The sequence below is a fragment of the Jaculus jaculus genome, chromosome 10 (genome assembly GCF_020740685.1).
Source record: "Jaculus jaculus isolate mJacJac1 chromosome 10, mJacJac1.mat.Y.cur, whole genome shotgun sequence".
Classification (NCBI taxonomy): domain Eukaryota; kingdom Metazoa; phylum Chordata; class Mammalia; order Rodentia; family Dipodidae; genus Jaculus; species Jaculus jaculus.
In genome coordinates this window covers 57891841-57899973 of record NC_059111.1, presented here as the reverse complement: position 1 = coordinate 57899973, position 8133 = coordinate 57891841, and the positions used below count along the sequence as shown (strand labels likewise).

The window sequence follows — 8133 nt, the reverse complement described above, 5'->3', positions numbered from 1 at the left end:
AAATAATTTATATAAACTACTACATACTATGGTCAAAAGATTTACAATGAATACTAATTTTTCCCACTTTATGTTATAGCAACATTTAATTATTTGTTTTTTGTTTTTCAAGGTAGGGTCTCACTCTAGCTCAGGCTGACCTGGAATTCACTATATAGTGTCAGGGTGGCCTTGAACTCACAGAGATTCTCCTACCCCTGCCTCCCAAGTGCTGAGATTAAAAACATGTGCCACCACACCAGGCACATTTAATTATTTTTATCAATACATATTCTTTGCTCTATATAAACTAAATATCTACCGTTTCTGAATACATATTTAGCCTTACTATTGAATTATTCTTAGCATTTTACCTAGACATCCCATTTTCCTATGAAAATAAACCTGTAGAAATATCAACATAGGAAACATTTATTCTTTTTCAAATACAGTAGAACTCATGCTGTCTTTCTCAGGAACTGCTTGGCATTTCACCACTTTAGGTAATCTGCAATCCTGGGTATCTGCAAAATTGGTGATAAAAAGTATACTTTTCTGTAGACTTTTTAAGAAGTTGGTATCAGAGACCATGACCTGGCTGCCCTGAGGACAAAAGAGAACTAGCAGCCCTCATGCAGTCCCTCCCCCGAGAACAAACAGCTGCTCTGGGAGATGTCACAAGAGAGATTCCAGAAATACCACAAGATGCTCCAGAAGACTACGGCCAGGTGGCCCTACTTCCTCCTTCCTTGTACCCCCTCCCCCCTTTTCCCCTCCTTATTGCCCTACCTGCTGGTTGATTATAAAAGAGCTAAAAAATCCAACATTAAACGAGACCTTGACAAATCCTCCACTTGGTCTCCTTCTTCTTTCCCGCCCCTTCTTTCAGGTTGCAGCCCTCCTTGACCACCCCATGTTAGATTGGTCCCGCAGGTCCGGGGCAAGTTGGAACTATAGGGTTACTTACTGCCTGTTCAAGCCCTATAAGAAATAACATCAGGACCCATCTTTTCAGGAAAAGTGAATATCCATCCACTGTGTAGAGGCCATGACCAAACACATGAAATAGCTAAGATAATGCCATCTTGCACTAACTAGTCTCTGACTCCATTTATTACATTTATTGGGGGAATAAAATCGCCAAGGTAAGACATCTTCAATGGCACCTTTCAGTTGCAAACTCCCTAACTCCTCTGGAGGGCATGTCTGTATTGTTAAAACTCTCAGGGCTTCCCATCACCCCAAGTGTGACCCACATGTTTAAACTCAAGATAACTCCAGGAAAGGGAGTGAAGTGCCTGCAATTCCAAAGATACCCTGACCTACATCTGGCACCTATATCCCTGTAATTCTTATGGCCTTTTGCTTTTAAAAACACTGTACCCATGAGCTTCTGCACAGAGAACATTTTCTGGCATGAGCCCCCCTCATTCCCTGGCTTAAATTAAAGGACTCCCAGTTGGCTACAAAAGTGTGGTGATCTGTAATTCTCTCATATGGACTATAACACATTTAAATAAAACTTTGGGAGGTAATAATGTAGCTGTTAGCTTCTTGCTTGCTGGGACTTAACACCCATATAGAAGTAGCTTATGGAAGGAAATGGTTTAGTTTGGCTTACTTTTGAGGAGAAGATTTCTCGAAAACCATGGCAGAGTAGACAATAGCAGGAAAGAAGTAGAGAGAGTGAGCTAAGTTGGCATTAGCAAGCATGGCTAGGCTATAAAATCCCAAGTGACATACAGACCCCCAGTGATACACCTCCTACTGCAAGGATCCAAGAGCTGGGAATTAAGTATGAGGCTTAATCACAAACACATGAGGGTATGGGGGACATTTTATATTGCAAACCACCACAATTATGACAGAAAAGTCAGATGGGAAGCAGAAGCAGTCAGAAGATCATGTAGTTATATTAATATAAATTACATAATATTTCTTTAGGACAAATCTGAACATCCCAGGAAAATATCATCAAAGAAAATAAAGAATTCTTATTAGACACACATAACATATATACAAATACACTTCCTTACACACAACTGCAACAAAGTGATCCATTTGCTATTTGTATATCAGTAAGACCTTAAAGATACTGTTTTGTTTCTTCCCACTGCTCTGCAAAGCTTTCTCTTAGAAGACAAATTGTCTGTGTCTCATTTAAGCTTGAGTCTAGTCTAACTAAAAAGTATGTTTGATTCCCTGATATTCAAATTGCTTTCTTGATCAGTGGGGAAACACAATGTATATACTATTTTTCTATGTCACCTCATTAATAACTCATTTTCTCTTTAGATATAAATATAGTTGAAAAAAAAAATGTTCTGTGTCAGTTACATTGCATTTTTAAAATGTAATTCCAGTTTTAAAGGAAAATATAGGTGTCTACCTCTTCACTGAAGAATGCTAACTTGTAAATCTATGACTTTTATAGATATGACTTGAATAATATGTTAAAACTGGATCTCTCTTACCATTTAACATTTGAAATCAAAACACATTTTACCTTCACCTCAAACATTAGTAAAAGTGGTGAGCAGTGTCATTTTCTTAACTTTAAAATACAACTGCATGGCCAACCAAGGTTGATTGATTGGAGATGTCAAAGAGAGTTGCAGCTGATATCCTCCAGCCTGCAGACCTTGCGTTTCAGAAGACAGATTAAACAAGGATGTCTCCTTCTAAATTTAAATGGATTAGGAAGAAAAAAATAACCTTTGTGCCTTGATCCATTAGACATCAAGTGGTTAATTGATCTTTGACTCATTACTGTGATGGCAGTGAGGAGAATGCTGGCTTACAAAGTGGTAAACCAGGATAATTGGTCATGTTCAGCTTCGAAACAGAGTAACAACTTAGTATACTGAGAACATAAAAAAAAAAAAAGAAGAAGAAAAGTAGGGAATATCACAATCAAGTACTTCTTCACTTCCCTCATTTAAAATAGGTTACCATTCATATTCTCTAAAAAAGTACCCTAATATATTTCCTGATAATTTTCTAAAACTATAAGTAGGAATGTCAGCTTTCTTTAGCACAAATTCATTTTCTGTATTTGATCAGTATACAATGATTGTCATACCTTTGGGCAGCAGTATAGCTTATTTTTCACTGTAATACCAAGTATTAAATATTTGAAAGTAAAAATTTGTCACAAAATTATTATGAAAAGAAATATTGTTTTCTCCCCTAAGTCATGTTTATTTCTAGAAAACTGAAAGCATTCAAGAACCTTTATTAAGCTGTCTCTGTTGAGAAATGTTCAATGTTGACATGATCTAATTGCTAGACAGAAAATTGTCAGCTGATGGGGTTATAAGCTGAGCATTATTAATTCATTCTCATACTATACAATATTACATGTACTGTGACACTTAGAGATAACTTATGGAAATGTATAATATCCTCTATAAATATCATGTTTATTAACTTATCATATTTTAGGTATGAGCATGTAAATGTGTATGTACATATGCATGCTTGTGTGTGGGGGGTGTGTGTGTGTGTGTGTGTGTAAGAGAGACAGACAGAGAGAGAGAGAGAGAGAGAGAGAGAGAGAGAGAGAGAGAGAGAGAGAGAGAGAGAGAGAGAGAGAGAGAAATGGCATGAATGGCAGAGATCAGTAATAGGTGTATTCCTCATTTTCTCTCCTCATTTTTGAATTTGTGCTCTCTAACTGAACCCAGAACTCACCAATTCAGATAGATTAGCCAGTAGTCCTAGAGTTCTGGCTGCCTATCTCTGATTCATAATCACTGGGGTTACAAATATGTGCACTGCATCCAGCATTTTACATGGCTGCTAGAGATATGAACTCAGGTCCTCATACTTGTACAACAAGCATCATGATCACTGAGCCAACTCAAGATCCAGACAAACTTGTTGTCTACTTACTATTTTCAACTAGTAAAGTATTTTATGTGTATTCTTTAAAAATAAAACCCTGACAAATTAATTATGACACAATAATACTTATTTCAGAAAAGTCAAAGTGGAAGAGACACATACATCTTAGACAATATGGAACATAATAATTTCATCTTGTAGATCACACTATCAAAGCATTCCCTAAGATCATTTTTGTGGCCAAAATGAATATGATCAAGAAACACAATATGGGTTTTCTTCTTACTTCACTCACCCTTTGGTATCCTTTGGTGCATCATGCTCTTCACTATTTTTATTGATGGAATGCTCCAAATTCAGATCTCATACCTTTCACTCCTGTGTGTGTGTGTATGTGTGTGTGTGTGTGTGTATTTATGCATATGTGTATATTTATGTGTATGTGTGAGTGAGGAGGCTGAAGTAGATGATGAGTGTCTTTCTCAATGACTGCATCTTCTTCTTGAACTTAAGGTCTCTTGCTGAACCTAGATCTCACAGATATAGCAGGACTAGCTATTCAAGAAGGCCAGGGTTCCTTATGTCTCAACTTCTCCAGTGCTGAGATCATAGGTGTGTGACAACACACCCAGCTTTTACATGGGTGCTAGGGAACCAAACTCATGTTCTCATGTTTGTATGACAAGTCCACTCAAACATCCACTGGGCCTCTGTTTTCTTGCCTCAGAAAATAATCTGCCTAATCCTATAGTTTTATATACACCAATGGTGGATCTTTAACCTCTTTGTGACCTTTATATCCAATCATTAATATAGTTCTATTAGATGTCTAGAAATCCCTTCATAATTTTAGGTTGAATATAGCATTCTTGGTTGGCACTTTAACCTCTAGGTATTATACATTTTTGTTTTTGGGTTTTGTTGTTCTGTGAAGACAAGATCTCATCATATATCACATGCAGGCTTCATACTCAGTATGTAGTCTAGGCTGGCCTAGAACTCAAAATCCTTTCTTTGCTTCCCAGCTTCCTACTGCTGAGATTATAGGCAGCATGCACTGCCCCCGACCTGCGGGGCAAATGTTACGTGGGGTGGTCGAGGAGGGCTGCAACCTGAAAGAACGGGCAGGAAAGAAGAAGGAGACCAAGCGGCGGTTTTGACAAGGTCTCGTTTAATGTTGGATTTTTTAGGCTTTTTATAATCAGTCAGCAGGTAGGGCAATAAGGAGGGGAAAAAGAGGGAGGGGGTACAAGGAAGGAGGGAGTAGGGCCACCAGGCCGTAGTCTTCTGGAGCATCTTGTGGTATTTCTGGAATCTCTCTTGTGACATCTCCCAGAGCAGCTGTTTGTTCTTTGGGGAGGGGCTGCATGAGGGCTGCTAGTTCTCTTTTGTCCTCAGGGTGGTGAGGGGCCAGATGAAGGCTGTTAGTTCTTCTTTTCTCCTAGGGCGGTCAGGTCATTGTCTCTGACATTTCCTCCCTCTTTATATAATTGAAATAGGCGAGGTACCCTGTCTTAGGCTATATGGTATGCTTCCAGTCCCAGCACCAGTTACTGAAGATGGCCCACCTGTCTTAAACTATGAGGGCTGCCTCCATCCCTGGATCCACAATAATCCCGTCATTGGCCGCGATCACAGCTCATGGAAGGTGATCCGCCTGTCTTAGGCTATGTGGATGGCATCCAGGGAATGGGCCCTACAATATTCTCATCTCTGGCTATGGCCATAGCTTAGCGGTGTGCCCCTGGGCTTGGTACCATAATAATCCGGTCATTGGAAGCCTCGCAGCCATTTAGGGAATTGAAATCATGACTTATTGATAGCCAAGGGAGAAAAATCAAGTCGGGCCGAAGGAGAGCCGAGGAGTGCCTCATGTGTTTGGCCCTCTTCTTCTTGTAGCTGCAATCTGTGGTAATGGACAGACACCAAATTTCTGGTGGCAGAATCAACCTGTTCTTTGACAAAAGAAGTTAGTCGTTTAAATGCCCAAGGTCCAAAAGAAAGAAGAAGGAGGAGTCCTATGAAGGGACCAACAATAGAGGGGAGTAATGTGGAAAACAGAGGAGAAGTGGAGAACCAGTTTTGGTACCATGACTCCTGCTTTTCCTGGTTACGCTTTCCTTCCTCCAAACTGGAACGGACCTTGTCAATACTATTTTGAACTAGGCCAGTTTTGTCCATATAAAAACAACATTCTTCCTTAAGTGCAGACCTTGACAAAACCTCCACTTGGTCTCCTTCTTCTTTCCCGCCCGTTCTTTCAGGTTGCAGCCCTCCTCGACCACCCCGCGTAACATTGGCCCTGCAGGTTGGGGGCAAGTGGCGCCCAACGTGGGGCTCGAGGCACGGGTCTCGACCGGACAACTAACTGTGCTGGAGATCTCCTCAGGACGCCGAGAGACATTTTGAAGAGTGCCCCGCCATGTCGTTGCTCGCGATTTCGGCTATGGGACACGGTAAGTCAGGGCCCTTATTTTTCATTCTCATCCGATTTTCAGATGGGCCAAAAGCTTAGTAAAGAGGCTCTTTTTCTTAAGGATTTAAAGAGCTCACTCAGGGAAAGAGGAATTAGAGTTAAGAAAAAGGACTTTGTTAATTTTTTTTGTTTTCATTTACAAAGTGTGTCCCTGGTTCATTATTTCTGGTCCTGATATTCATCCTGAAAAATGGCAAAAGGACAGTAAAGACCTAAATCGCCGTATTCTAGAGGACGGACCTAATTCCATTCCCTCCACGATTTTCTCCTACTGGGGACTCATAAGAGACATAGTGGAGGAAGCACATTCAGATCCAGATAAATAACAACTCCTTTTTGTTGCTGAATACTGCCTCCGCCCTCTCTCGTGCGGTGTTTCTTTAGTTTCACTTTCTTCTCCTCCTGAGAAATCCCCTTGCCCGTTAGTCCTTATCGATATGGGTTGTCGCTCCAATAACTCTGGTGCCCCCCGAACAATAGAAAAGTTATATCCGCCCTTACCCGAGCCTATTCCCCCCGAACCTGCTTCTCGATGTACGCCCCTCATTAACCCAGTTTTTTCAAAAAACTGCGATCCCGAGCCACTCAATACGGGTGATGCTGCTTCTCTTGAAGATGAGGCTGCTAAATACCACAATCCCGACTGGCCTCTGACTGCATCAGCACCCCCTTTTAGACGCCCTCCTTATCCCTCTCCAATTTGTGCCCCCACCTTGTTATCCTCGGGGTTTTTTCCCTCTGCCCTCGCTGGCACTAAGGAACATCTCACTAAACAAATAACTGAATTACAGGATGTTCTTAAACTACAAACAGATTTTGCCCGACTCTCTTCAGATTTAAACTTACTACAAAATTCAATTAATGAGGCTATATTAAAACCCCCTAAACAGTCTCCAACCAAAAACGTTAAAAAATCTCTTGCCCCACGCCGTCCCTTGGCTTTCCCAGTGATTACACGCTCCACCGCCACCCAGATTTCCTCCTCGGATGCCCCATTAGAAGACCATGATTCTCCTCCAGTCTCAGATAATGAGGATGAAACCTCAGAGGCAGAGGAAGGGCCCAAGGAACTCTTAGTTCCCCCTGTTAGAATTCCCGCTGTTGCTCCAGGTGCCCAAGCCCTGGAGACTCACTAGCGCCCCCTGCACTTTGAAAAGATTAAAGAATTCCACTTTGCAGTGCAGGCTTATGGCCCAACAGCCCCCTTTACACTCTCCCTTCTCGAGGATCTCTCTGGGGGATGTCATTTAACCCCAGGAGAGTGGACCCGAGTTGTTCAGTCAGTTCTAACCCGAGGACTATTTTTGTCATGGAAGGCAGTCTTTATGGATAGATGCAAATCAATTGCTTCAGTTAATCTAAGGGACCCCAACTCACCCACAGCAACTTGGACCCTTGATAAACTAACGGGTCAAGGCAGGTATGCCACTGAGGCTTGCCAACGGGGCTTTCCCCCTGGCCTCCTGGTGCAAACCACTAATGCAGCTCTTGCTGCCTGGTGTATGATCCCTACACGGGGCTCAGTTACCTCCCCCTTGTCAAAGATTACTCAAGGCCCGGCTAGCTCAGTTGGTAGAGCATGAGACTCTTAATCTCAGGGTCGTGGGTTCAAGCCCCATGTTGGGCACCACTTGCCCCCGACCTGCAGGTCCAATGTTATGTGGGGTGGTCGAGGAGGGCTGCAACCTGAAAGAACGGGGCGGGAAAGAAGAAGGAGACCAAGTGGCAGTTTTGTCAAGGTCTCGTTTAATGTTGTATTTTTTAGCCTTTTTATAATCAGTCAGCAGGTAGGGCAATAAGGAGGGGAAAAGGGGGGAGGGGGTACAAGGAAG

General features: G+C 41.9%; 1 non-coding gene across 1 annotated transcript; it reads left to right on the top strand.

The window, feature by feature from the left end:
* Positions 1-7855: 7855 nt before the first annotated feature.
* Trnak-cuu lies at positions 7856-7928 on the top strand. The gene has a single exon. It is a non-coding gene; the product is annotated as a tRNA-Lys (tRNA).
* Positions 7929-8133: the final 205 nt, after the last annotated feature.